The sequence below is a fragment of the Myotis davidii genome, unplaced genomic scaffold (assembly GCF_000327345.1).
Source record: "Myotis davidii unplaced genomic scaffold, ASM32734v1 scaffold130, whole genome shotgun sequence".
NCBI classification, from domain to species: domain Eukaryota; kingdom Metazoa; phylum Chordata; class Mammalia; order Chiroptera; family Vespertilionidae; genus Myotis; species Myotis davidii.
The window spans coordinates 143,816-151,757 of record NW_006285040.1 but is presented as its reverse complement, the minus strand read 5'-3'; positions in this window follow the sequence as shown (position 1 = coordinate 151,757).

The window sequence follows — 7,942 nt, the reverse complement described above, 5'->3', positions numbered from 1 at the left end:
CAGCACAAAGATTATGACTTGCTTTTTTGAGACCCTCTCTATATTGTAGTGGTCAGGAAACAAATCTGCAAGATTTGTGAGGTATGTCTGTAATCTCTACTTTGTGACATTTGCTTTTAGAGTGCAGGTAGGTTACATTTACATGCAATTCTATCTCTGCTGGTCCAAGTTCACTGAATTAATCAGGCTTGTCTACATGGGGAAGATGATTTCTTTATTTACTGAGTGCTCACCTGCCATATGAACTGTGTTAAGCACTAGGAAAGTGAGGAAAAAAGACATCTCATTTTTATGGAGTTTAAAATCTAATTGGAGAGAAATACATTAAACGTGTAATTTCACTAGTTAATGAAAATTGCAACTGTGCTAATTTCTATGAAGAAAAGTATATGGTATGCCGTGACCATATATTCAATGTATGCAACTCGGTGGGGGAAGTAAACTTTGAGCTGAGATCTGATGGGTGATAAGTAGGAAAATGGGGCAAATCATGTACAAAGCATTGCAAAAGGGAAAGAAAATAGGGTGTCAGAAGACCTGAAAAAGAAGGGTAGTTAGGTTTTAGCAAAGGATAGCATGGACAAAATTGGGGAGGTGGAAGCCCATCTTACTTAATCTCTACCTCAAGTAAAGCAGAAAACAATGCAGACAGCTCTGAGAACCAAAACTAGTGAGTATACAGAAATAACAGAATAGCAAATCTATCTGGTATAACAAATGTGGGTGCATTTAATTCCTGAAAACACTAAGATCAGGCTCCTCCAACTTTTCCCTCAGTCCACAAAGCATTTACATCTACACCCAAAGTAATGCAGACAGTTACCCATAAAACAATGGTTTAAAGCATACCCGATTGAATGCAAACCAGAAAAACGGGGGTCAAATGAATATAAAATATTTCAGAATAACAAATTAAAATTAAGAATGGCATGGGAGGCCCTAGCCGGTTTTGCTCAGTGGATAGCACGTTGGCCTGTTGACTGAAAGGTCCCAGGTTCGATTCCGGTCGAAGGCATGTACTGGGGTTGCTGATACATCCCCAGTAGGAGGTGTGCAAGAGGCAGCTTATCGATGTTTCTCTCTCATTGATGTTTCTAACTATCTCTCTCCCTTCCTCTCTGTAAAAAAAAAAAAAAAAAAAAAAAAAAATCAATAAAAAAAAGAATGGTATGGGAGCATTTATAATTTATATAGGTGTACTTTTTGAGGAAGGTATAAAATGCATTTGTAGACATCTGTGAATTAATAAAGACTTGAGTAAGTACAGGTGGACTAACAAACATTTAGAAAAATGTTGAAAACTATTTCTGTAAAACTATATGTGAACAGAAAAACCCAAATAACGAGAGGCTGTGCAGAGCTGGCATACCAGCAACTCCTTAAAATCATTGGGGATCCAAGCTTCTTCTACTGCTCTGCTCTGAAATTCTTAGAATAACACCTATGTCCTTATGGTGCAAAACAGTGACTAGAATTCCAGACATCACATATATCCCAGGCAGCAGGACGAGGCGAGATCTCATCTCCTTCTTTTCCAGGAAACTTACTGAAAAATATTCATACAATATTTTGGTGTATTTGTCTTTATTCAAACTGGCCACATTAGCATAAGGAGGACTAAGGAATGTAATTCATTTGGCTGAGCACATTGCCACATTGAATAAATTTGATACTCTAGCACTGCAGAGGCTGGTGAGAATGAATAATGGTGTACACAGCTATCTGTTTCTGCCCCAAGACTTTAAAACTGTAGCACCAGTTTATCATGCCCTGGTTTGAGTATTGGAGATTTTAGACACTAAATTATATGAAAACCTAAGGGAATAAAATTTTTTACTCATATTTTCAAGAGCAAAATAACAGTGGAATCATAACATGTGAACATTTAATCTTTTATGGATTTTACTATACTCATGTCTATTCCTTTTTATGAATAGACTATTAATGAGATAGAGAACATCTATGTCTCCTGTTTTGAACCTCTCATCACACTGACTGTAATTCTGATACACAAAGCACTGTTATGTATGTATGTATGTATGTATGTATGTATTAAGTTTATTGGGGTGAGTTTGGTTAATAAAATTATATAGGTTTTGGGGCAGGGTAGTAAGAAGCTAGGAAAATTCCATGGCAAGTAGAATGGGGAAACTGATGGCTGAGCAATTTACAGCCAGCTAATAAATTGCAAGATCTTATCTTCCCTCTCCAAGGACACTTTGGAGCAAATGGTTTACACATTCCAGACCATGCTGGGGCAAACTTTCCAGTGACATTCTTTTTTAAAAAGAAAAAAAAGATTTTTGACTATAGAGAAGGATGAAGGGAGAGAGAGAGTAACAGAGAGAGAAACATTGATTTGAGAGACATTGATTGATTGCCTCCTGTGAAGGTGAAACTGACCAGAGAATGACCCTGATTTCTCTATATGCTCATTTTGGTGTATCAGCATATCAAAGGACACACCTGGAAAGCAGATGGATATTCTAATAGAACCCTCCTCTAAAATTTCCACCTTTAGAAAACAGGAAAACCCTTAAGACAAAGGACCCTGTGATCACTCTCCCTTGAGCTTGCCAGCTCCCCCCTTCTTTCCTCAGGCATGTATCTTTGCTTTCTTTCTCCTAATCTTTAAAGGTTCCCACAAGACTTGCTACCAGGATATCAGTAGGCAGCAGCAGCCCATCCTGGACTGACCCCCTGAACCTGTCTCCAAGGGCCCTCCTTTTACCTGTATAATTTGTTTCCTGAATCCACAAAGTCCAGTGTGGCTTACTTCTACCTCTATGACTTCCTTTCCTACGTCTAGGCAGCCCAGCCTAGGCTTACTTCTGTTACTGTCACTTCTTATCCTGAGTCCATGCAGCCAGGAGCCCAGCATTGCTCACTTCTGGTGTTAACTGTGACCTACTTTGCTGTGTCTATGCAGCCCAGCCTAGGTTCACTTCTGTTACTGTGACTTCCTTTCCTGTGTCCAGGAAGCTGAGCCAAAGCTCACTTCTGTTACAGTGATCTTGCCTCTTTTATCTTAAACCTTCCTTTCTTTCACTTTCCCCAGCTTTAATAAATATACTCTCAAAGTCATCTGGACTTGTATCATGAAATATTTTCTGCACAAAGTCAATAACCTACCCATTCCAGACTGTGCCAGGACAGACCCTCATAGGTCTTGGTCCCTTTCTGGTCACAAGTTTCATGTGTACAGTTCTATGATACATCATTTGTATATTGCGTTGTGTACCCACCATCCAAAGGCAAATCTTCAGTCACCATACATTAGACCCCCCCTCCCCTTCACTACCCTCTAACTCCTCTTGTCCTCTGATAACCACCATATTGTTGTCTATTTCCATGAATTTTTGTTTTGTTTGTTCATTTGTTGCTTTCAGTTTTATAATGCCACATGTAAGTGAAATCATGTGGTTCTTGACTTTTTCTGTCTGATTTATTTTGCTTAACATGATATTCTCAAGATCCATCCATGTTGCAAATGGCAGTGTTTCATCTTTTGTTTTGGCTGAATAGTATTCCATTTATATTTGGTATATTTGTTCCACTTCTTTATCCAGTCATTTATCGAGGAACACTTTAGTTGTTTCCATGTCTTGACCAATGTGAATAATGTTGCAGTGAACATAGGGGTGCACTGTACATTGTATAGATGATACTAGAGGCCCGGTGCATGAAATTCTTGCGTGGGGGGGGGGTCCCTCAGTCCAGCCTGCACCCTCTCCAATCCGGGACCTGCGGGATGGAGCCTAAACTGGCAATGAGACATCCCTCTCACAATCCAGGACCACTGGCTCCTAATTGCTTGCCTGCCTGCCTGCCTGCCTGATCCCCTAACTGCCTCTGCTTGCCAGCTTGATTGCCCCCTAACTTGTCCCCTGCTGGCCTGGTCACCCCCTAACTGGTCTCCTGTCAGCCTGGTCATCCTCTAACTGCCCCCCTGCTGGCCTGGCCACCCTCTAACTGCTCCCCTGCCAGCCTGACTGCCTCCTAACTGCCCCCTTGCCGGCCTGGTTGCCCCATAACTGCCCCCCTGCCAGCCTGGCTGCACCCTAACTGCTCCCTTGCTGGCCTGGCCACACCCTAACTGCCCCCCTGCCGGCCTGACCACCCCCTAACTGTCCCCCTGCCGGCCTGATTGCCCCTAACCACCTCTGCCTAGGTCCCTGCCATTTTGGCTTTGTCTGGAAGGAAGTTGGATGTCTGGAAGATGTCTGGCTTACCCGGTATAATTAGCATATTCCCTTTTATTAGTATAGATAAGACATTTTCACAGAACGTTTTTACTGTACAGGCTTTCATACCTTATCATTATGATACTCTGTGTATTTTTAAATACAATTTATCTGTAACTCACACATACTATAGTAGGGTATTTCAAATTTTTTTTTGAGGAAATAAGTGGAATATTGGAATTACCTAACATATTTTTACTCAACCGATATTATGTTTAGGGGAACACTTTATGCTGATTCTGTGAAAGCATCCCTTACATTTTATTTGTTTGTTTGTTTTGTCATAGCTACAGAGATGATTGTTTTTTGGGACATAATGCAAAATCCAGGTTATTTCAAAGGCTTTGTTAAAGGAAACCAATACACACATAAAATTAAAAAGAATGTATGCAAGAAAGATTTACAGATTTCCATAGAAAATGCAGGTCTCCAGAATTATATGCAATTGCCTAACCACATGCGGATTTTCTTTGATCTTTTGCTAGTTACAACTGAATACAATAACAGCTAAAAGTATTTGAGAGTATTTGAAATTTACAGGTGAAAAATAGTACACATTATGATGTGCAGTCTGATCCCCCAGGTAGAGGATAGTTCAAACTTTTTAAGACATTTTAATATTTTTAATCATAAAATACAGCTAATCCATGAATGATTAATTTAACCAAACACCACAATCAAATGAGCTTCTGAAAGCATGGGAATATACGCTCTCTGAGCTCCCTTTAATTTCTCTGGAGAGTATCTAAATATTTCAAAGTGTTTATTCTTTATTATGCAATTAAAGATTGAATCCACAATTTGATAACCTCATATATTTTTTCTGAATGATTTTTATGTTTCTATATTGGCTGAAAATAAAATATAGAGTGCATTTTTTATTAATTTTTTTAAATATGGACACTATTGCAGATGTCCTCTATTTCACTCCCCGCTTGTCCATCTTCTCCCACCCCACATCCCCTTTCCTTGGCCTTTACCACACTATTGTTTATGTCCGTGGGGTATGCATATATGTTCTTTAGTTAATCCCTTTACCTCCTTTATTCAGTCACTCTATCCCCTTTCCCTCCAGCACCTGCTGGTCTGTTCCATATATCCATGCTTCTGGTACCATTTTGTTTGTTGGTTATTTTTGTTCATTAGTTTCCAGATATTAGTGAGATCATATGGTATTTGTCTTTCTCTGACTTGCTTATTTCACTAAGCATAATATTCTCCAGGTCCATCCATGATGTTGAAAAGCGTAAGAGTTCCTTCTTTTTTATAGCAATGTAGCATTCCATTTTGCAAATGTACCACAACTTTTTTATCCACTTATCTGACGATGGGCACTAAGCTGTTTCCAGATCTTGGCTATTGTAAATATCACTGCTATGCACATAGGAGTGGCATATATTCTTTCCAATTGTTGTTTCGAGATTTTTAGGATATATTCCCAGAAGTGGGATCGCTGGATCAAACAGCAGTTCCATTTTTAATTTTTTGAGGAAACTCCATACTCTTTTCCACAGTGGCTGCACCAGTCTTCATTCCCACCAATAGTGCACTAGAGTTCCTTTATCTCCACATCCTGACCAGCACTTGTTTGTTGATTTATTGATAGTAGCTGTTCTGACAGGTGTGAGGTGATACTTCATTGTAGTTTTAAGTTGCATCTCTCTGATGATTAGTGATGTTGAGCATTTTTTCATATGTCTCTTGGCCATCTGTATGTCCTCTTTGGAGAAGTGTCTGTCTATTCAGGTCCTTTGCCCATTTTCTAATTGGATTGTTTGTCTTCCTGACAATTGAGTTGTATATGTTCTTTACATAGATAAATTTTTAAATGAAACATGAAAATAAGACTGCTAAACTGAATAACATTTAGTGCATTAACAATAATGTTCTGGAAAATTAGCAAGGAAACATTTTACCATAATCCAAAGACATGTTCCTTAACATTTTAACATAAAATACTTAGAAATTGAGAGAAAGGAGCTTAAGCATGAACTAAGGAAGGTATATAGCATATATTACTTTAAAGTATATGTTTTATTTTAAAGTATATGTTTAATTTATCATTATATTATGAAAATAATAAATGTAAGACAAAAGTCCCTATTCACTACCATTTACCCACACTACTCCTTTTCCAAAGTAAACCGCCATAACTTTTGACATAGATACAAATACCAATAGAAAAACATAGTATTGCTGTGTATGTGAATATGTGTGTGCTTTATATTAATGGAATCATCTATAATAATAAAAGCATAATATGCTAACTAGACCAGACGTCCTTCCGGATGTCCTGCTGGATGAAGCCGGGGCTGCGAGGGCCGAGGCAAACTGCTGTGGCTGTGAGGGCCGAGCACCTTGTACAAATTTCGTGCATTGGGTCTCTAGTACTTTATATAAGGTGTTCTACCACCTAAATTTGATATACTCAAGAATAAATCTTGGAGATCTTTCCACATTTTTACCTGTATCTCCCAGTAATTCTAGAGTTTAGTTACTTATTTCACAGTTATTGGATATTTAGGTCATTTACTTTTGCTCATACAATCAGTATTGTGTCCAACACTGATGTAATTGGTTTTATACACACACACACACACTCTAAGGTGGAAATTGAGATCAGTTCTTTCTTATGACTCACATAGCAAATGTAATAGCATTTAGAAATGCTACAGAATTTTAAATTTTATTAAATGTATTTGTATATGTAGTGTGTGAGGTCCCTTTTTCATAACAGGAAATTGAACTTACTTGATAGGAAATAAAGCTAGGAAGAGAGTAAAATCTAGATTTGGGAGGTAATAGTAAATTTCACTGGAGAAGTGCCATTTGATACAGTAATTATTCTTTTCCAAAAGTACAGATGTAGGCATTAGTTTAGGAAACATAAAGATAGAAGATAAATATATTTCAAAAAGTAAAACATGCTTCTCAATTATGCTTACAAAATATTGGGAAAAAACTGTTTGTTAAATTGCACTTACTATGTGGTTTCAGTTAATGTTGAGACTTCTTTTGAAAGATGCTATTAAAATTTTCTTTTCTGGAATGAAATCATGCTCTTGAGATAAAACAGTTGTCTGATTTTAGTGTAAAATGTGAGATATGTTCTTTTTGTGACAATTTATGATCATCTTTTGCAGCCACAAAATTACCTACCTGAGTAGTAGTAATAATTTTAAGAGGCGAATGTACATACTATTTAATGAAAAAAGGCAAACTTCTTCACTTAGGTGGCCTAGTCCTTCTTTTAAATTAAAATATATCAATTTAAATTTGAAATACCAGAAGATTTTATATATACATTTAAAATAATAATGTTCTCCCAAATAATGACCACATATGTAAGATTTTAAAATTACAGCACCATAAACAACAGATGATTGAGAAATAAAACCATCTAATTTTCTAAGATAAAAATACTATCCTTCCTTCCCCTCAAAAGAAAAAGATAGTTCTAAACTGCTCCTTTATAGCAGAATTTCATTTGAGATAAGAATGAAGCCTGCTAAAGTAGAAATGACCTTTGCCAATAGATTTTCCCTTGCGCGTATCTATTTTCTCCAACATGTGTGATATAAACTGGACACTCAAATGCTTTACTGAGTAGTACAATGCAGTTTTACTGAGAAAATTACACTAACTGGAGAAAAGCAAAAAGCAAAACAGAGAGGGGCCATAAAGGTTGCTCTTAATCA